Raw genomic sequence first — 23,579 nt, forward strand, 5'->3', positions numbered from 1 at the left:
ATTGCTCCAAGGCCTGATTGGATCGTTCTGCGGCCCCATTGGACTGAGGGTGGTAGGCCGAGGAGAAGGAGAGAAGAATCCCCAACTGGGAGCAAAAGGCGCGCCAGAACCTGGACACAAACTGACTCCCCCGATCCGACACAATCTCCTTGGGCAAACCGTGCAACCGGAAGACCTCCCTGGCAAAAATCGTGGCCAACTCCTGTGCAGAGGGTAACCTCTTGAGAGGAACACAGTGACACATTTTGGAAAACCGATCCACAATCATAAGAATGACCGTATGGCCTCGGGATGCAGGGAGGTCCACAATGAAATCCATCCCCAGGTGTGACCATGGGCGCTCCCCGGTGGCTAAGGGTTGCAGAAGGCCCAACGGAAGGTGCCGAGGGGACTTACTCTGGGCACAAACGGAGCATGCCGCTACATATGCGGCGATGTCGGAACGTAGGGAAGGCCACCAGAACAGACGTGAAACAGCCCAGGACAGCTGATTCTTTCCAGGATGCCCCGCGGTCTTGGAGTTATGGTAGGTTCGCAACAACCGAGTGCGCAACTCCTCAGGCACAAAACATCTGCCGTTGGGTCTCCCAGAGGGAGCACCAGATTGAGCCGCCAAAATCTGCTCACCCAGGGGAGAGGTCAGGCTGGTGCGAATGGCAGCCAGGATCTGATTCGGAGGTATGACCGAAGTCGGAATCGACTCCTCCCTGGACAGGTCGGAGTACTGCCGTGATAAGGCATCAGCCCTGATGTTCTTGGAACCGGGTAGGTAGGAGACCACGTAATTAAAACGTGACAAGAACAGAGCCCATCTGGCCTGACGTGGTGTCAATCTCTTGGCCTCAGAGAGGTAGGTCAGATTCTTGTGGTCCGTCAGGATGAGGACCGGAACCACCGAACCCTCGAGCAAGTGCCTCCATTCTTTAAGAGCCTGCACGATGGCCAATAACTCCCTGTCACCAATCTGGTAGTTGCACTCCGCGGAAGACAGTTTCCGGGAGTAAAACCCACAAGGAAGCAGAGGACCCTCTGGTGTTCTACGCTGAGACAGAAGGGCGCCTACTCCCGTCTCAGACGCGTCCACCTCGAGGACAAAGGGCAACCCAGGGTTGGGATGCGACAGAATCGGAGCCGACACAAAGGCGGACTTTAGAGCCTCAAAAGCTCGGATGGCCTCGGGCGGCCAGACCTGGGAATTACTGCCCTTCCTGGTCAGATCCGTGAGAGGCTTGGCTAGCATGGAAAAGTCCCTGATGAACTTCCGATAATAATTGGCGAAGCCCAAAAAGCGCTGCAGGGAGCGAAGACCACTGGGCTGGGGCCACTGTAAGACAGCCGAAACCTTCTCAGGATCCATGGAGAACCCCTCAGCGGAAATGATGTAACCTAAGAAGGTTACCTGGGATCGGTGAAATTCGCATTTCTCAAGCTTACCGAACAGCTTGTTCTCTCGTAACCGTTGCAACACTCGTTTGACATCCAGAATGTGGGTCTCCATGGACTCAGAATATACCAAGATGTCATCCAGGTAGACCACCACACACTGCTGCAACAGGTCACGGAAAACATCGTTGATAAATTCCTGAAAGACTGCGGGCGCATTGCACAGCCCAAAGGGCATAACCAAGGATTCATAATGACCGGTCCTGGTGTTAAACGCGGTCTTCCACTCATCGCCTTGATCCTTACGAGGTTATATGCCGCCCTCAGGTCGAGTTTGGTAAAGACCGTGGCCCCTTTAAGGCGATCGAACAGCTCGGAAATCAAGGGTATCGGGTAAGCGTTCTTGATCGTGATGCGATTGAGACCCCTGTAATCGATGCAAGGCCTCAACTCACCGCCCTTCTTTTTCACAAAGAAAAATCCAGCCCCTGCCGGGGACGAGGATTTGCGAATGTGTCCACATGAAAGCGCCTCCCTCACGTACTCCTCCATGGCCTCATTCTCCGCTACCGACAGTGGATAGACTTTGCCACGAGGAGGAACGGCACCAGATTGTAACTCGATGGCACAATCGTATGGGCGGTGCGGAGGTAGGGCAACCGCGCGCACCTTATCGAATACATCCCGGTACTCCTCGTATTCAGGGGGCAACAGAGAGTCCGAGGAAGTACACAGCAACTTGACAGGCCCATGGATGCAACTAGTCCCACACTGCGGTGACCACGAGAGGATCTCGGCCGATCTCCAATCGAAAATCGGATTATGCTTCTGGAGCCAGGGGTACCCCAAGACCACCGAGTAGTGTGGAGACGAAATAACCTGGAAGCAGACCGACTCTCTGTGGACGGCACCAATGGCTAACCCCACTGGAAGGGTCTCATGAGTCACGTGTGGCGGCAGAAGGGGTCTGCCGTCTATCGCCTCAAGAGCCAGAGGTGAACCTCGAGCCTGCAGAGGAATGGAATTGGCGGCAGCGAACACACTATCAATGAACAAACCACCAGCACCAGAGTCCACCAACGCCTGGGTCGTCACCGAGCCCCCGACCCAGGAAAGGACAACAGTGATCAGTGGTTTGTCAACACGGGAAACCGGGGACGAGGAGACTCCACCCAAGATCTGCCCCCGACAGGATCTCAGGTGCGAGCGTTTCCCTGGACGGTTCGGACATGCCAACCGAAAATGCCCACCGAGACCACAGTACATGCATCGGCCCTCGCGTCTCCGGAGTACCCTCTCCCCCTCGGACAGGCGAGCAAACCCCAGCTGCATGGGTTCACCCCCAGACAAGTCATCCCCAGGAGGCGTGGGAGGAGAGGGAGGCACGGGTGGGACAACAAAGGTAGGCGCCAATCTGTTAGGAGGCCTCCGCAGACTCTCCTTAAAGGAAGGTCTCTCCCTGAGTCTGGTGTCAATCAAAATCAGGAAAGAAATAAGAGACTCGAGCTCCACTGGTAGGTCCTTAGCTGCAACCTCATCCTTCAAGGCATCCGAGAGACCATGAGAGAAAGCAGCGGCCAGAGCCTCATTATTCCAGCCCACCTCTGCTGCCAGGGTACGAAACTCAATGGCGTATTCAGCTACGGATCGTGAACCCTGTCTGATGGACATAAGGAGCTTCGCAGCAGAGGCAGCACGAGCCGGCACATCGAATACCTTCCGAAGAGAAGCAACAAAACCGGAAAACTCGGCAACCACCGGATTGTTGTTCTCCCATAAAGGGCTGGCCCAGGCCAAGGCCTTGTCCGAGAGCAGCGAGATTAAGAAGCCCACCTTTGATCTCTCAGTAGGAAAGGCATGTGGCAGCAACTCGAAATAAATGCCCACCTGGTTAAGGAAACCTCGGCACTGAGTTGGCTCTCCCCCAAAGCGCTGTGGAAGGGGGGCAGAACCGGACATACCCCGAAACACCGCGGGCGCAACAACAGGTGTCGGGGTAGACTCTGGCGCAACAACCGGAGCGGCAGTAGGAGCGGACCCAGGAGCGACAACCGACCCATCGGCAACGGGAGCGAAATGAACCGTGCGTTCAAGCAGGGTTTGCAACGCCACGGCGAACTGACCCAACAGGTGATCCTGCTGATCAAGTCTGGCAACCAGCGTGGGTAGTGAGGATGGCCCTGTACCGTCAGAATTCGTGACCTGTGGTACCGTGCGTTCAAGCAGGGTTTGCAACGCCACGGCGAACCGACCCAACAGGTGATCCTGCTGATCAAGTCTGGCAACCAGCGTGGGTAGCGAGGATGGCCCTGTACCGTCAGAATTCATGGCTTAGTCCTAATGTCACGGAACCATGAACCAGACGCACAACAACAGATAAGTGAAAATAAGACAGCTTTATTGAAAAACAAGCTATAAAGCAAAAGTCCAAACGGATGGCGAAACCGATGCAGAGTCTTTGCGAAGCCAGGGGTCAGGAACCAGCAGGGTAGTCAGACGAAGCCAGGATCAGGAACCAACAGGGTAGTCAGACGAAGCCAGGATCAGGAACCAACAGGGTAGTCAGATGAAGCCAGGATCAGGAACCAACAGGGTAGTCAGACGAAGCCAGGAACAGGAACCAGAAGTAGCAGCAGTCTAGTAGCATGTGAACACAGGGGGACCAAGCAGGGAACTGAAGCCACAGACCTCCTATATATATGAGCTAGGCATCCAGCTCCTCCCAGTGGGAAGGAGGAGCCGCAGGGTGGGAGGCTACAAGAAACCCAGAAACCAAGATGGCCGCCAGCACATGTCAAACGAAGGAGAACAGCAAGAAGGTAAGACCATGACACGTCCAGAGCAGTGAATGATCCAACCAAGCTACGTCCACTATTTTGCTAGACTGGAAAATGTATAATGCAGTCGTGGTTGTAAAGAATGATGTCTCGTGGTAATCCACCAGCCCGGGTTTCCATCAAGAACCAGTATGGGCTCTATTCAACTCCAACCTGTGAGGAGGAATCACCGATATGAGATGTGAAATAAATTTTTTGATTATAGCTGCAGAGTCCATGAAAGCTTCCAGGATCCTGCGGACCCTAAAATTTTAATGGTGGGACCAGTTTTCCAAATCATCAATCTTGTTAAGAGCTTCATACAACTGTGTGTACATATTTTCAATACAGTTAGTCTTTTGGTTGGCTCTATGAATGGTTTCATCAAGCATAGATTCATGAGTCCCTATACGGGAGCCCAATTCCTGGAACTCTTGTTTTAAGTTCAGAGGTAATCTGTTTGCTTGCCTTTTCTAGGCCTTGGTCTAGCAAGAGAGAATCTTGCAGAAATAATAAGACCTCCCCGAGTACTAATGGTAGAGTGACCTGGGCGTTAGGTGTTGGAGCAGGACTGTCCTCCATGCTCCCCTAACTGAATACAATGTTAAAAAGCACCTTATCAGATTGTTTTGAATAGAATATATGCCTTTCTGTGGATAAGGATGCAGCCTGAGAAATGTTATCAGCTGGCTCATCTGCTTGGGTGTTTGAGATCATCAAGAGGCTGTGATTGTGGAACAGGCTGGGGCCGCTGTACATGTGGTGATGCAGGGAAGGTGGGCAGGACCGCTGTCTGTCAGGGTGAGAATGATTAGGCCAGCGGGGAGCGGAGCTGAAGCCTCACAACTTTTTAACTGAATGATTCACTACATCACTTGACTTTCAAACTTATAAATTCAGCCCTTACAGTATTACTTGTGCTTATTTAGTTGTTTCTTTAAAGTGTATTTCCAGCCAAAGTTTTTCCCTAGCTTTTCATGGGAAAGGGTTAGAACCATTTCAGGTTTTTACTGCTATCTGAGGTTCTGGTAAAGAGATTTATTTTTACTTGCTATGCTGCTGATTAGAGTTGAGCGGACACCTGGATGTCCGTGTTCGGCGGGTTCGGCCGAACTTTAAAAAAAAGTCCGGGTCCGTGTCCCGGACTTTTGCCGAACTTTTCCCGGACACCGAACCCCATTGAAGTCAATGGGGACCCGAACTTTCAGGCACTAAAATGGCTCTAAAACACCAAAAGGGAAAGGGCTAGAGTGCTGCAAATGGCAGCAAAACGTATTTAAGAGCATGGCAAGTGCTCTGCAAAAAAATGTGGATAGGGAAATAACTTAAAACAACAAAAAAAAAACAGAAAAATAAAACAATGTTTTTCATCTCTGAAGGACGAGGCCCATATGGAGTAGGAGGGAGGTTGAGGTGGTGGTGGATGTGACGGTGTCATAGGGAGAGTAATGTATCGGGGCCATGTACATGTAGGCAAACACATGCATGTGTATTTAAACTTTGGGGTGCACACCCTAATGCAATAGGCTGCACACACCTATGGGCGGTGTGGGTGGAAGCGGCGGTGGAGGAGGACCAGGGCCGGATTAAGAGCATCATGGGCTTGGTGCTGAGGATTTTGAAGGGCCTTAAGGGCCGTGCCTTGGCATGCACCCAGAGGAGGAAGGGTGCAGCCATGCATGCCTAATTCAACATGGGATGCTGTCTCTGAAGCCCATAAACACATCCATGCATCGGCAACTGTCCCTCCTTGTCCGGCCTTCGTGCTGTGTGGGGAGGTTCTGAGGGAGCTGCCTGGGGAAGCGAGCATAGAAGCCAGACTTCTGTGTTTACAAGTGACAGAAGAGCGGTAACAGTGAATATGGCTAACCCGGGGCCTATATAAAGGTAGGGGCCTGGAGCTGCAGCTCCAATAGCCCCTACGTTAATCTGGCCCTGAGGAGGATGAGGTAGCCAACACTGCTTCTTTTCACAAATTTTAAATGAGGGTACACCCCAAAAGAGTGAGAAAGAGCAAAAATGGAACAATGGCTGGGTAAGGTCGGTATTCATCGCTATTCTGCACAAGGTACGGAAAAGTCCCGTGGGATCCATGCCTGGTTCATTTTAATGAACGTGAGCTTGTCCACATTGTCTCTGGACAGGCGGCTGCGCTTGTCTGTGATAACGCCCCCAGCCGTGCTAAATACCCGTTCAGATAATACACTGGCTGCAGGGCACGCCAGCACCTCCAAGGCGTAAAGGGCAAGCTCAGGCCATGTGCCCAATTTGGAGACCCAGAAGTTGAAGGGGGCAGACCCGTCATTCACTACATGTAGGCGTGTGCACACATACTGCTCCACCATGTTGGTAAAATGCTGCCTCCTGCTAAGACGTTCCATATGAGCTGCTGGTGCTGCTGTTTTTTGTGGCGTGCTGACAAAGCTTTTCCACATTTCGGCCATGCTAACCCTGCCTTCTGAGGTGCTGGCGGTGCCCTGGTTGCGTTGGCGACCTCTTTCTCCTCCTCCTCCTCCTCCTCCTCTGCCTTGTGCTTCCACTGTGGCCCCCTCTGTCAGGTGGGAATGCCAGCAGCATCGCGTCTACCAGCGTGCGCTTGTACTCGCGCATCTTGCGATCGCGCTCCAGTGAGTGAATTAAAGACTGTATGTTGTCCTTGTAACGGGGATCCAGCAGCATGGCCACCTAGTAATCAGCACAAGTTAGAATGTGGGCAACTCGGCGGTCGTTGTGGAGAAACTGCAGCATGTAATCACTCATGTGTGCCAGGCTGCCCAGAGGCAACGAAAGGCTGTCCTCTGTGGGACGTGTATCGTCCGTGTCCTCTGTATCCCCCCAGCCACGCACCAGTGATGGCCATGAGCTGGCCTGGGTGCCACCCTGCTGTGAACATGCTTCCATCTCCTCCTCCAGCTCCTCCTCCTCATCCTCCTCATCCTCCAGAACTGTGCCCCTGCTGGACAATTGTGTCCCTGGCGTTTGTGTGTGCAGGAACCCACCCTCGGAGCCCCTTGCGAATGACTGCCCTGAAAGCCTTGGAAATGTTACCTCTTCATCCTCCTCCTCCTCCTCCTCATCCTGTGCCACATCCTCTTCCATCATCGCCTGAATTGTTTTTTCAAGGAGGCATAGAAGTGGGATAGTTAAGATGAGAACGGCATCATCGGCACTGGCCATGTTGGTGGAGTACTCAAAACAGCACAACAAGGCACACAGGTCTCGCATGGAGGCCCAGTTATTGGTGGTGAAGTGGTGCTGTTCCGCAGAGCGACTCACGCGTGCGTGCTGCAGCTGAAACTCCACTATGGCCTGCTGCTGCTCGCACAGTCTTTGCAGCATGTGCAAGGTGGAGTTCCACCTTGTGGGCACCTCACATATGAGGCGGTGAGCGGGAAGGCCGAAGTTACGCTGCAGCGTTGACAGGCGAGCAGCAGCAGGGTGAGAACGCCGAAAGTGCGCACAGACGGCCCGCACTTTCTGCAGCAGCTCTGACATATCGGGGAAGTTTTTAAGGAACCTCTGCACCACCAAATTCAGCACATGCGCCAGGCAAGGGATGTGCGTCAAACCGGCTAGGCCCAGAGCTGCTATGAGATTTCGCCCGTTATCGCACACCACCAGGCCGGGCTTGAGGCTCGCTGGCAGCAACCACTCATTTGTCTGCTGTTCCATGCTCCTCCACAACTCCTGCGCGGTGTGTGGTTTGTCCCCCAAACAGGCAAGTTTTAAAACTGCCTGCTGTCGTTTACCCCTGGCCGTGCTGAAGTTGGTGGTGAAGGTGTTACGCTGTCCGGATGAGGAGGCGGTAGAGGATGAGGAAGCGGAGTAGGAGGAGTTAGGAACAGGAGGCAAACTGAAGCGCCCTGCAATCCTCGGTGGTGGAAGGACATGCACCAAATTGCTATCCACCTCAGGCCCATCCGCCACTGCATTTACCCAGTGTGCCGTTAGGGAGATATAACGCCCCTGACCGTGCTTACTGGTCCACGTATCGGTAGTTAGGTGGACCTTGGCACAGATGGCGTTGCGCAGTGCACACCTGATTTTTTTCCCCCACTTGGTTGTGCAGGGAAGGGATGGCTTGCCTGGAAAAGTAGTGGTGGCTGGGCACGACGTACTGTGGGACAGCCACCGACATAAGGTTTTTAAAACTGTGCGTCTCCACCAGACGGAATGACAGCATTTCAAAGGCCAAGAATTTTGAAATGCTGGCATTCAGGGCCAGGGATCGCGGGTGAGTAGGGGGGTACTTCCTCTTCCTCTCAAGTGTTTGGGAGATGGAAAGCTGAACGCTTCCACGGGACATTGTGGAGATGGTTGGTGACCCAGGTGCTGGTGTTGCTGACAGATCCTCTGTTTGCGGGGTGGCAGGTGCCGGTATCACTACAGATGTGGTTGGAGCGGCCGAGACTGCAGCAAAAGAGGAAGCAGGATGAGCCAGAGACGTTTCTTGGTTTTGAAGGTGTCTACTCCACTGCAGCTCGTGCTTTGCACTTAGATGCCTGATCGTGCAGGTTGTGCTCAGGTTGAGAAGGTTTATGCCTCGCTTCAGGCTCTGATTGCACAGGGTGCAAACCACTCGTGTCCTGTCATCAGCACATTTTCTAAAGAACTTCCACGCTAGAGAACTCCTTTGAGCTGACTTTGGTGCGCTCGTTCCCTTGCTGTGTTGGGCAGTAGCAGGCGTAGTGTCTAGGGCACGGGCGCTCCGCTTCTGCACCCTGCTCCCTCTTCTGCTGTGCTGGTGGCTCTGTGCGACCACCGCCTCTTCCTCCAAACTACTCAGGTCACCTGCATGACGTTCATTCCATGTGGGGTCGAGGACCTCATTGTCCTCCACATCATCTTCCACCCAGTCTTCACCCCCTGCCCTCCTTGTCGGTCTCTACAATGCTGAACGCCGCAGCAGTTGGCACCTGCGTTTCGTCATCATCGGAGACGTGCTGCGATGGTCCTTGCATGTACTCATCTTGAGAAATGATTGGTTGGGCATCACTGCACTCAATCTCTTCCACTTCTGGGGCAGGGCTAGGTGGATGGCCCTGGGAAACCCTGCTGACAGAGTCCTCAAAAAGAAGAAGAGACTGCTGTATGGCTTGGGGCTCAGACTGCTTGCCTGATTTGCAAGGGGGTGAGGTGAAAGACGGTTGGACATCGGCTGCAGGTGCCAACTCTGACCTTTCTGCAGTAGACTGGGTGGGAGACAATGTGAAGGAACTGGAGGCACTGTCAGCAGCAAACCAATCTACTATCGCCTCTCTGTGTTCTGGCCTCATCACTTCTAGAGGCGTATGATGCCCTACCAAATACTGATGCAGGTTCTGTCGCCTACTAACACTTGAGGAAGGTGTTTCACTTGTGCGTGTAGCTGGCACAGATCGACCACGTCCTCTCCTTGCAACAGGAGCTCTACCAGCAGCACCACGACCCAGGCCACGGCCCCTATTTGACAGTCTCCTCATATTTCAGTAATTTAAGATCTTGCCCTAGAAAGGTGTTTATTGAATAGCGGAACAAAACAACAACAGTATCGCACGGGTGTATCTCGCAGTCAAATATGCAAACTATGCCGCAATTTAATGTTTTTTACCCCAAAAGGGTGTATATTGAATAGCGGAATAGGATAAAAAACGGTGTATCTCACACGTACAAACACAGACTAGGCCCGATTAAATTTTTTTGTACCCTAAAGGGAGGATGAGGAAGAGGAGTAGGAGGAGTTGGGAACAGGAGGCAAACTGAAACGCCCTGCAATCCTTGGCGGGGGAAGGAGATGCGCCAAACTAATTTAAAAGGTGTATCTCACACGTACTGATACAGACTATGCTGTAATTTAATTTTTTACACTCCAAAAGGGTGTATATTGAATAGCGGAATAGGAAAAATTTTATAATACGGTGTATCTCACACGTACAAACACAGACTAGGCCCCGATTACAATTTTTTGTACCCTAAAGGCAGGATGAGGAAGAGGAGTAGGAGGAGTTGATAACAGGAGGCAAACTGAAGCGCCCTGCAATCCTTGGCGGGGGAAGGAGATGCGCCAAACAAATTTAAAAGGTGTATCTCACACGTACCGATACAGACTATGCCGTAATTTAATTTTTTACACTCCAAAAGGGTGTATATTGAATAGCGGAATAGGAAAAATTTTATAATACGGTGTATCTCACACGTACTAACACAGACTAGGCCCCGATTACAATTTTTTGTACCCTAAAGGCAGGATGAGGAAGAGGAGTAGGAGGAGTTGGGAACAGGAGGCAAACTGAAGCGCCCTGCAATCCTCGGCGGTAGAAGGAGATGCGCCAAACAAATTTAAAAAGGTGTATCTCACATGTACCGATACAGACTATCCCGCAATTAAATTTTTTACACTCAAACAGGGTGTATATTGAATAGCGGAATAGGACAAATTTTACAAAACGGTGTATCTCACACGTACAAACACAAACAAGGCCCCGATTACAATTTTTTCTACCCTAAAGGCAGGATGAGGAGTAGGAGGAGTTCGGAACAGGCAGGAGGCAGACTGAAGCACCCTCAAATCCTCGGAAGTATGAGATGCGCCCAAAAAATTGGAAAGGTGTATCTCACACGTACCGACACAGACTATCACTCAATTTAATTGTTTATACCCAAAGGTTTTGATTAAATAGCGGAATAGAAAATATGATCAAAAAAGTGTATGTATAACACACGTACACAAACACACTAGGCCCCAATTACTATTGTTTGTACCCCTAAAGGCAGGATGAGGAGTAGGAGGAGTTTGGAACAGGCAGCACCCTCAAATCTTCAGAAGTATGAGATGAACCCCAAAAACTTGGAAAGGTGTATATCACACGTACCGACACAGACTATCCCGCAATTTAATTGATCCCCAAAGGTTTTTATTGAATAGCGGAATAGGAAATATGATCAAAAAAAGTGTATGTATCTCACACGTACAGAAGCACACTAGGCCCCAATTACTATTGTTTGTACCCCTAAAAGGCTGGATGAGGAGTAGGAGGAGTATGGAACAGGCAGCACCCTCAAATCTTCAGAAGTATGAGATGAACCCCAAAAACTTGGAAAGGTGGATCTCACACGTACCAACACAGACTATCCCGTAATTTAATTGATCCCCAAAGGTTTTTATTGAATAGCGGAATAGAAAATATGATCAAAAAAAGTGTATGTATCTCACACGTACAGAACCACACTAGGCCCCAATTACTATTGTTTGTACCCCTAAAAGGCTGGATGAGGAGTAGGAGGAGTATGGAACAGGCAGCACCCTCAAATCTTCAGAAGTATGAGATGAACCCCAAAAACTTGGAAAGGTGAATCTCACACGTACCAACACAGACTATCCCACATTTTAACTGATCCCCAAAGGTTTTTATTGAATAGCGGAATAGAAAATATGATCAAAAAAAGTGTATGTATCTCACACGTACAGAACCACACTAGGCCCCAATTACTATTGTTTGTACCCCTAAAGGGCTGGATGAGGAGTAGGAGGAGTATGGAACAGGCAGCACCCTCAAATCTTCAGAAGTATGAGATGAGCCCCAAAAACTTGGAAAGGTGGATCTCACACGTACCAACACAGACTATCCCGCAATTTAACTGATCCCCAAAGGTTTTTATTGAATAGCGGAATAGAAAATATGATCAAAAAAAGTGTATGTATCTCACACGTACAAAACCACACTAGGCCCCAATTACTATTGTTTGTACCCCTAAAAGGCTGGATGAGGAGTAGGAGGAGTATGGAACAGGCAGCACCCTCAAATCTTCAGAAGTATGAGATGAACCCCAAAAACTTGGAAAGGTGGATCTCACACGTACCAACACAGACTATCCCGCAATTTAACTGATCCCCAAAGGTTTTTATTGAATAGCGGAATAGGAAATATGATCAAAAAAAGTGTATGTATCTCACACGTACAGAAGCACACTAGGCCCCAATTACTATTGTTTGTACCCCTAAAAGGCTGGATGAGGAGTAGGAGGAGTATGGAACAGGCAGCACCCTCAAATCTTCAGAAGTATGAGATAAACCCCAAAAACTTGGAAAGGTGGATCTCACACGTACCAACACAGACTATCCCGCAATTTAATTGATCCCCAAAGGTTTTTATTGAATAGCGGAATAGGAAATATGATCAAAAAAAGTGTATGTATCTCACACGTACAGAACCACACTAGGCCCCAATTACTATTGTTTGTACCCCTAAAAGGCTGGATGAGGAGTAGGAGGAGTATGGAACAGGCAGCACCCTCAAATCTTCAGAAGTATGAGATGAACCCCAAAAACTTGGAAAGGTGGATCTCACACGTGCCAACACAGACTATCCCGCAATTTAACTGATCCCCAAAGGTTTTTATTGAATAGCGGAATAGGAAATATGATCAAAAAAAGTTTATGTATCTCACACGTACAGAACCACACTAGGCCCCAATTACTATTGTTTGTACCCCTAAAAGGCTGGATGAGGAGTAGGAGGAGTATGGAACAGGCAGCACCCTCAAATCTTCAGAAGTATGAGATGAGCCCCAAAAACTTGGAAAGGTGGATCTCACACGTACCAACACAGACTATCCCGCAATTTAACTGATCCCCAAAGGTTTTTATTGAATAGCGGAATAGAAAATATGATCAAAAAAAGTGTATGTATCTCACACGTACAAAACCACACTAGGCCCCAATTACTATTGTTTGTACCCCTAAAAGGCTGGATGAGGAGTAGGAGGAGTATGGAACAGGCAGCACCCTCAAATCTTCAGAAGTATGAGATGAACCCCAAAAACTTGGAAAGGTGGATCTCACACGTACCAACACAGACTATCCCGCAATTTAACTGATCCCCAAAGGTTTTTATTGAATAGCGGAATAGGAAATATGATCAAAAAAAGTGTATGTATCTCACACGTACAGAAGCACACTAGGCCCCAATTACTATTGTTTGTACCCCTAAAAGGCTGGATGAGGAGTAGGAGGAGTATGGAACAGGCAGCACCCTCAAATCTTCAGAAGTATGAGATAAACCCCAAAAACTTGGAAAGGTGGATCTCACACGTACCAACACAGACTATCCCGCAATTTAATTGATCCCCAAAGGTTTTTATTGAATAGCGGAATAGGAAATATGATCAAAAAAAGTGTATGTATCTCACACGTACAGAACCACACTAGGCCCCAATTACTATTGTTTGTACCCCTAAAAGGCTGGATGAGGAGTAGGAGGAGTATGGAACAGGCAGCACCCTCAAATCTTCAGAAGTATGAGATGAACCCCAAAAACTTGGAAAGGGGAATCTCACACGTACCAACACAGACTATCCCGCAATTTAACTGATCCCCAAAGGTTTTTATTGAATAGCGGAATAGAAAATATGATCAAAAAAAGTGTATGTATCTCACACGTACAAAACCACACTAGGCCCCAATTACTATTGTTTGTACCCCTAAAAGGCTGGATGAGGAGTAGGAGGAGTATGGAACAGGCAGCACCCTCAAATCTTCAGAAGTATGAGATGAACCCCAAAAACTTGGAAAGGTGAATCTCACACGTACCAACACAGACTATCCCCCAATTTAACTGATCCCCAAAGGTTTTTATTGAATAGCGGAATAGAAAATATGATCAAAAAAAGTGTATGTATCTCACACGTACAAAACCACACTAGGCCCCAATTACTATTGTTTGTACCCCTAAAAGGCTGGATGAGGAGTAGGAGGAGTATGGAACAGGCAGCACCCTCAAATCTTCAGAAGTATGAGATGAACCCCAAAAACTTGGAAAGGTGGATGTCACACGTACCAACACAGACTATCCCGCAATTTAACTGATCCCCAAAGGTTTTTATTGAATAGCGGAATAGAAAATATGATCAAAAAAAGTGTATGTATCTCACACGTACAAAAACACACTAGGCCCCAATTACTATTGTTTGTACCCCTAAAAGGCTGGATGAGGAGTAAGAGGAGTATGGAACATGCAGCACCCTCAAATCTTCAGAAGTATGAGATAAACCCCAAAAACTTGGAAAGGTGGATCTCACACGTACCAACACAGACTATCCCGCAATTTAATTGATCCCCAAAGGTTTTTATTGAATAGCGGAATAGAAAATATGATCAAAAAAAGTGTATGTATCTCACACGTACAAAACCACACTAGGCCCCAATTACTATTGTTTGTACCCCTAAAAGGCTGGATGAGGAGTAGGAGGAGTATGGAACAGGCAGCACCCTCAAATCTTCAGAAGTATGAGATGAACCCCAAAAACTTGGAAAGGTGGATCTCACACGTACCAACACAGACTATCCCGCAATTTAACTGATCCCCAAAGGTTTTTATTGAATAGCGGAATAGGAAATATGATCAAAAAAAGTGTATGTATCTCACACGTACAGAAGCACACTAGGCCCCAATTACTATTGTTTGTACCCCTAAAAGGCTGGATGAGGAGTAGGAGGAGTATGGAACAGGCAGCACCCTCAAATCTTCAGAAGTATGAGATGAACCCCAAAAACTTGGAAAGGTGGATCTCACACGTACCAACACAGACTATCCCGCAATTTAACTGATCCCCAAAGGTTTTTATTGAATAGCGGAATAGGAAATATGATCAAAAAAAGTGTATGTATCTCACACGTACAGAAGCACACTAGGCCCCAATTACTATTGTTTGTACCCCTAAAAGGCTGGATGAGGAGTAGGAGGAGTATGGAACAGGCAGCACCTTCAAATCTTCAGAAGTATGAGATAAACCCCAAAAACTTGGAAAGGTGGATCTCACACGTACCAACACAGACTATCCCGCAATTTAATTGATCCCCAAAGGTTTTTATTGAATAGCGGAATAGGAAATATGATCAAAAAAAGTGTATGTATCTCACACGTACAGAACCACACTAGGCCCCAATTACTATTGTTTGTACCCCTAAAAGGCTGGATGAGGAGTAGGAGGAGTATGGAACAGGCAGCACCCTCAAATCTTCAGAAGTATGAGATGAACCCCAAAAACTTGGAAAGGGGAATCTCACACGTACCAACACAGACTATCCCGCAATTTAACTGATCCCCAAAGGTTTTTATTGAATAGCGGAATAGAAAATATGATCAAAAAAAGTGTATGTATCTCACACGTACAAAACCACACTAGGCCCCAATTACTATTGTTTGTACCCCTAAAAGGCTGGATGAGGAGTAGGAGGAGTATGGAACAGGCAGCACCCTCAAATCTTCAGAAGTATGAGATGAACCCCAAAAACTTGGAAAGGTGAATCTCACACGTACCAACACAGACTATCCCGCAATTTAACTGATCCCCAAAGGTTTTTATTGAATAGCGGAATAGAAAATATGATCAAAAAAAGTGTATGTATCTCACACGTACAAAACCACACTAGGCCCCAATTACTATTGTTTGTACCCCTAAAAGGCTGGATGAGGAGTAGGAGGAGTATGGAACAGGCAGCACCCTCAAATCTTCAGAAGTATGAGATGAACCCCAAAAACTTGGAAAGGTGGATGTCACACGTACCAACACAGACTATCCCGCAATTTAACTGATCCCCAAAGGTTTTTATTGAATAGCGGAATAGAAAATATGATCAAAAAAAGTGTATGTATCTCACACGTACAAAAACACACTAGGCCCCAATTACTATTGTTTGTACCCCTAAAAGGCTGGATGAGGAGTAGGAGGAGTATGGAACGGGCAGCACCCTCAAATCTTCAGAAGTATGAGATGAACCCCAAAACTTGGAAAGGTGGATCTCACACGTACCAACACAGACTATCCCGCAATTTAATTGATCCCCAAAGGTTTTTATTGAATAGCGGAATAGGAAATATGATCAAAAAAAGTGTATGTATCTCACACGTACAAAAGCACACTAGGCCCCAATTACTATTGTTTGTACCCCTAAAGGCAGGATGAGGAGTAGGAGGAGTATGGAACAGGCAGCACCCTCAAATCTTCAGAAGTATGAGATGAACCCAAAAACTTGGATAGGTGGATCTCACACGTACCAACACAGACTATCCCGCAATTTAATTGATCCCCAAAGGTTTTTATTGAATAGCGGAATAGGAAATATGATCAAAAAAAGTGTATGTATCTCACACGTACAGAACCACACTAGGCCCCAATTACTATTGTTTGTACCCCTAAAAGGCTGGATGAGGAGTAGGAGGAGTATGGAACAGGCAGCACCCTCAAATCTTCAGAAGTATGAGATGAACCCCAAAAACTTGGAAAGGTGGATCTCACACGTACCAACACAGACTATCCCGCAATTTAATTGATCCCCAAAGGTTTTTATTGAATAGCGGAATAGGAAATATGATCAAAAAAAGTGTATGTATCTCACACGTACAGAAGCACACTAGGCCCCAATTACTATTGTTTGTACCCCTAAAAGGCTGGATGAGGAGTAGGAGGAGTATGGAACAGGCAGCACCCTCAAATCTTCAGAAGTATGAGATGAACCGCAAAAACTTGGAAAGGTGAATCTCACACGTACCAACACAGACTATCCCGCAATTTAACTGATCCCCAAAGGTTTTTATTGAATAGCGGAATAGAAAATATGATCAAAAAAAGTGTATGTATCTCACACGTACAAAACCACACTAGGCCCCAATTACTATTGTTTGTACCCCTAAAAGGCTGGATGAGGAGTAGGAGGAGTATGGAACAGGCAGCACCCTCAAATCTTCAGAAGTATGAGATGAACCCCAAAAACTTGGAAAGGGGAATCTCACACGTACCAACACAGACTATCCCGCAATTTAACTGATCCCCAAAGGTTTTTATTGAATAGCGGAATAGAAAATATGATCAAAAAAAGTGTATGTATCTCACACGTACAAAAACACACTAGGCCCCAATTACTATTGTTTGTACCCCTAAAAGGCTGGATGAGGAGTAGGAGGAGTATGGAACAGGCAGCACCCTCAAATCTTCAGAAGTATGAGATAAACCCCAAAAACTTGGAAAGGTGGATCTCACACGTACCAACACAGACTATCCCGCAATTTAATTGATCCCCAAAGGTTTTTATTGAATAGCGGAATAGAAAATATGATCAAAAAAAGTGTATGTATCTCACACGTACAAAACCACACTAGGCCCCAATTACTATTGTTTGTACCCCTAAAAGGCTGGATGAGGAGTAGGAGGAGTATGGAACAGGCAGCACCCTCAAATCTTCAGAAGTATGAGATGAACCCCAAAAACTTGGAAAGGTGGATCTCACACGTACCAACACAGACTATCCCGCAATTTAACTGATCCCCAAAGGTTTTTATTGAATAGCGGAATAGAAAATATGATCAAAAAAAGGTGTATGTATCTCACACGTACAGAAGCACACTAGGCCCCAATTACTATTGTTTGTACCCCTAAAAGGCTGGATGAGGAGTAGGAGGAGTATGGAACAGGCAGCACCCTCAAATCTTCAGAAGTATGAGATAAACCCCAAAAACTTGGAAAGGTGGATCTCACACGTACCAACACAGACTATCCCGCAATTTAATTGATCCCCAAAGGTTTTTATTGAATAGCGGAATAGGAAATATGATCAAAAAAAGTGTATGTATCTCACACGTACAGAACCACACTAGGCCCCAATTACTATTGTTTGTACCCCTAAAAGGCTGGATGAGGAGTAGGAGGAGTATGGAACAGGCAGCACCCTCAAATCTTCAGAAGTATGAGATGAACCCCAAAAACTTGGAAAGGGGAATCTCACACGTACCAACACAGACTATCCCGCAATTTAACTGATCCCCAAAGGTTTTTATTGAATAGCGGAATAGAAAATATGATCAAAAAAAGTGTATGTATCTCACACGTACAAAACCACACTAGGCCCCAATTACTATTGTTTGTACCCCTAAAAGGCTGGATGAGGAGTAGGAGGAGTATGGAACAGGCAGCACCCTCAAATCTTCAGAAGTATGAGATGAACCCCAAAAACTTGGAAAGGTGAATCTCACACGTACCAACACAGACTATCCCGCAATTTAACTGATCCCCAAAGGTTTTTATTGAATAGCGGAATAGAAAATATGATCAAAAAAAGTGTATGTATCTCACACGTACAAAACCACACTAGGCCCCAATTACTATTGTTTGTACCCCTAAAAGGCTGGATGAGGAGTAGGAGGAGTATGGAACAGGCAGCACCCTCAAATCTTCAGAAGTATGAGATGAACCCCAAAAACTTGGAAAGGTGGATGTCACACGTACCAACACAGACTATCCCGCAATTTAACTGATCCCCAAAGGTTTTTATTGAATAGCGGAATAGAAAATATGATCAAAAAAAGTGTATGTATCTCACACGTACAAAAACACACTAGGCCCCAATTACTATTGTTTGTACCCCTAAAAGGCTGGATGAGGAGTAGGAGGAGTATGGAACGAGCAGCACCCTCAAATCTTCAGAAGTATGAGATGAACCCCAAAACTTGGAAAGGTGGATCTCACACGTACCAACACAGACTATCCCGCAATTTAATTGATCCCCAAAGGTTTTTATTGAATAGCGGAATAGGAAATATGATCAAAAAAAGTGTATGTATCTCACACGTACAAAAGCACACTAGGCCCCAATTACTATTGTTTGTACCCCTAAAGGCAGGATGAGGAGTAGGAGGAGTATGGAACAGGCAGCACCCTCAAATCTTCAGAAGTATGAGATGAACCCAAAAACTTGGATAGGTGGATCTCACACGTACCAACACAGACTATCCCGCAATTTAATTGATCCCCAAAGGTTTTTATTGAATAGCGGAATAGGAAATATGATCAAAAAAAGTGTATGTATCTCACACGTACAGAACCACACTAGGCCCCAATTACTATTGTTTGTACCCCTAAAAGGCTGGATGAGGAGTAGGAGGAGTATGGAACAGGCAGCACCCTCAAATCTTAAGAAGTATGAGATGAACCCCAAAAACTTGGAAAGGTGGATCTCACACGTACCAACACAGACTATCCCGCAATTTAATTGATCCCCAAAGGTTTTTATTGAATAGCGGAATAGGAAATATGATCAAAAAAAGTGTATGTATCTCACACGTACAGAAGCACACTAGGCCCCAATTACTATTGTTTGTACCCCTAAAAGGCTGGATGAGGAGTAGGATGAGTATGGAACAGGCAGCACCCTCAAATCTTCAGAAGTATGAGATGAACCCCAAAAACTTGGAAAGGTGGATCTCACACGTACCAACACAGACTATCCTGCAATTTAACTGATCCCCAAAGGTTTTTATTGAATAGCGGAATAGAAAATATGATCAAAAAAAGTGTATGTATCTCACACGTACAAAACCACACTAGGCCCCAATTACTATTGTTTGTACCCCTAAAAGGCTGGATGAGGAGCAGGAGGAGTATGGAACAGGCAGCACCCTCAAATCTTCAGAAGTATGAGATGAACCCCAAAAACTTGGAAAGGTGGATCTCACACGTACCAACACAGACTATCCCGCAATTTAACTGATCCCCAAAGGTTTTTATTGAATAGCGGAATAGAAAATATGATCAAAAAAAGTGTATGTATCTCACACGTACAAAACCACACTAGGCCCCAATTACTATTGTTTGTACCCCTAAAAGGCTGGATGAGGAGTAGGAGGAGTATGGAACAGGCAGCACCCTCAAATCTTCAGAAGTATGAGATGAAACCCAAAAACTTGGAAAGGTGGATCTCACACGTACCAACACAGACTATCCCGCAATTTAATTGATCCCCAAAGGTTTTTATTGAATAGCGGAATAGGAAATATGATCAAAAAAAGTGTATGTATCTCACACGTACAGAAGCACACTAGGCCCCAATTACTATTGTTTGTACCCCTGAAGGCAGGTTGAGGAGTAGGAGGAGTATGGAACAGGCAGCACCCTCAAATCTTCAGAAGTATGAGATGAACCCCAAAAACTTGGAAAGGTGGATCTCACACGTACCAACACAGACTATCCCGCAATTTAATTGATCCCCAAAGGTTTTTATTGAATAGCGGAATAGGAAATATGATCAAAAAAAGTGTATCTATCTCACACGTACAGAACCACACTAGGCCCCAATTACTATTGTTTGTACCCCTAAAAGACTGGATGAGGACTAGGAGGAGTATGGAACAGGCAGCACCCTCAAATCTTCAGAAGTATGAGATGAACCCCAAAAACTTGGAAAGGTGGATCTCACACGTACCAACACAGACTATCCCGCAATTTAACTGATCCCCAAAGGTTTTTATTGAATAGCGGAATAGAAAATATGATCAAAAAAAGTGTATGTATCTCACACGTACAAAACCACAGTAGGCCCCAATTACTATTGTTTGTACCCCTAAAAGGCTGGATGAGGAGTAGGAGGAGTATGGAACAGGCAGCACCCTCAAATCTTCAGAAGTATGAGATGAACCCCAAAAACTTGGAAAGGTGGATCCCACACGTACCAACACAGACTATCCCGCAATTTAACTGATCCCCAAAGGTTTTTATTGAATAGCGGAATAGAAAATATGATCAAAAAAAGTGTATGTATCAAACACGTACAAAACCACACTAGGCCCCAATTACTATTGTTTGTACTCCTAAAAGGCTGGATGAGGAGTAGGAGGAGTTTGGAACAGGCAGCACCCTCAAATCTTCAGAAGTATGAGATGAACCCCAAAAACCCCAAATATCATTCAGCTCTGCTGCAGGCCACAATTTAATTTTTTTTAACCCAAGGCTGTATATTGAATAGTGGAATAGAAAAAAAGTGTATGATTTTTGAAACCACTCAATAATAGCACATGTGAACTGAACACAGCAGTGTATGATCAGTCACTCAGCACAGCACAGCTGAAGGAAAAATGCTGCACACAGTGCCTGATAGAAAAATACTTTTCTCCCTCCTCCTCAGTGGGCAAAAAAGATTGTGTTCACTGCACCCCAAAAAGATTGTGTTCACTGCACCCCAAAAAGATTGTGTTCACTGTACCCCAAAAAGATTGTGTTCACTGCACCCCAAAAAGATTGTGTTCTTTATAGCCCACACACAGCAAAATAGATGTGGAACACTGACACCTGCCTATCTCCTATCCCACACCACACAGCAATATCGATTGTAGTTTGTAGAACACACTGTCTGACCCTAAAAATCAGCAGACTCTGTCCCTAAAAGGATTGATAAGATCGTAGATCGGGTGACTGCAAACCCCCCCCCCCACACACACAGCAATATCGATTGTAGTTTGTAGAACACACTGTCTGACCCTAAAAATCAGCAGACTCTGTCCCTAAAAGGATTGATAAGATCGTAGATCGGGTGACTGCAAACCCCCCCCACACAGTAATATCGATTGTAGTTTGTAGAACACACTGTCTGACCCTAAATATCAGCAGACTCTGTCCCTAAAAGGATTGATAAGATCGTAGATCGGGTGACTGCAAACCCCCCCCCCCCCCACACAGCAATATCGATTGTAGTTTGTAGAACACACTGTCTGACCCTAAAAATCAGCAGACTCTGTCCCTAAAAGGATTGATAAGATCGTAGATCGGGTGACTGCAAACCCCACCCCACACAGCAATATCGATTGTAGTTTGTAGAACATACTGACCCTAAAAATCAGCAGACTCTCTCCCTAAAAGGATTAATAAGATGATGATCATAGATCGGGTGACTGCAAACCCCACCCCACACAGCAATGTCGATTGTAGTTTGTAGAACACACTGACCCTAAAAATCAGCAGACTCTCTCCCTAAAATGCCTACAACTCACCCTGCCTAACACACTCCGACCTGTCCCTCAATTCTATCCGGACACAAATGTTTTTTTTTTTCCTGTCTGTCCCTAATCAGCAGCCAGCACGTTGACGTGTGCTCTCTCCCTGAACTAAACAGCAGAATGACGCCGCAGCGGCGCTGCCTCGAACTTATAAAGACTTGGTCACATGCTTCAGACGGCCAATCACAGCTACTGATACATTTGTAGGCATGGCTGGGATGGCTTAGGCACACCAGTTAAACGCTTATTGATTGCCTGTTGAAAGCCCACCATGAAAAGCGCGCCAAAGCATGCAAAACCCGGAAATAAAACGACCGAACACGGATTTTTACCCGAATATACAGTAAAGTTTTCGGGTCCGACTGCTGATGTTTTAGCAGACAAAAAGTGAGGGAAATTCTCCAACAGACAGACAAGATTTTATTTATTATTTCTGTCTATCTTTGTTGCAGATTTTCCCTTGTTTTCTGTCTGCTGAAATAATTGTCAGTAGGACATTAAGGCCAGCCATACATAGGTCTTTCTGAACCGGCCAAGATTCAAACTGGTAATGGGCAGGCTGAATGTACCAAGTTTATCGATCGATCAACTTGAGTACAACCAGTTTGCTGGATCCCCTTGCGATTATCGCTAGCGGCTTCTATAGCCGCTAGCATTAATCACTGTCCTCTCCCTGCAGGGATGGCTTCCCCCACCTGCACCCACCCGCCCCATTGCACTGTCTGTGTTGATGGGGCAATCATGCAAATTTATTTCCTGCAACCTTTGGTTGCAGGAAAGAAATGTACACCATGTATGGCCATCCTAAGTTAGGGTAAAGATTTCAAATTGAGCCCTGATTGGCATTAAAACCCATCAGGAGCTCAAGCCCTTTCCTTTATCCAAAACTAGAAAATAAAAGTTTTAGACCTGACATATATTTTAATATCATTTAACCAGGATAATGGTAGAACATAAAAAATACCTATTCGGCATGATTACTAGAACCCTGTAGTGTGATCCAATAATTATTTTTTGGATGCCTGTCAGGCTTTAATTGCTGTCTGAGCCGCCAATAGGGAGATTCACCCTCTCTATCTGTCCTATATTACATTTTACCAAGTAAAAGTAAGAGAAACTCCCAAAATGTGGGTTGTCCCCAGAAGAGTAATAAAGAGGATATCTTCCAATGGGAACTGGTAACCTGGGGGCCCCAATGGTCTCCCTTCAATTGCAGGGATTTCCCATCACTTCTTCTTTTGGCTAAGGGACAAGAAGTAAATGTAAATCTCCCCAATGGGACACAGACGACAGGGGTTTTCAACCTCCCATACACTATCCAAAATGAAAAAAAAAGTTTTGCCTATAGCTCGACTTTAAGCTAGGTTTTTAGCATAAGTATCCACTGTCTTCTTCTATTAGATTGTGTGTGTAGGGACCTTGTCCTATGCAATAGTGTCTTTAGCCTAAATTTAGTGCTGCTGTGTAGGGATGATCGAACTTTTGAAAAGTTCGGTTCGATCAGAACACCCAAACTTCCCGAAAGTTCGGGTCCGGATTCCAGAACCCCATTGAAATCAATGGGACCCGAACTTCGGTAATC

Source organism: Pelophylax lessonae, assembly GCF_965119305.1.
Source record: "Pelophylax lessonae genome assembly, chromosome: 10".
Taxonomy (NCBI): Eukaryota; Metazoa; Chordata; class Amphibia; order Anura; family Ranidae; genus Pelophylax; species Pelophylax lessonae.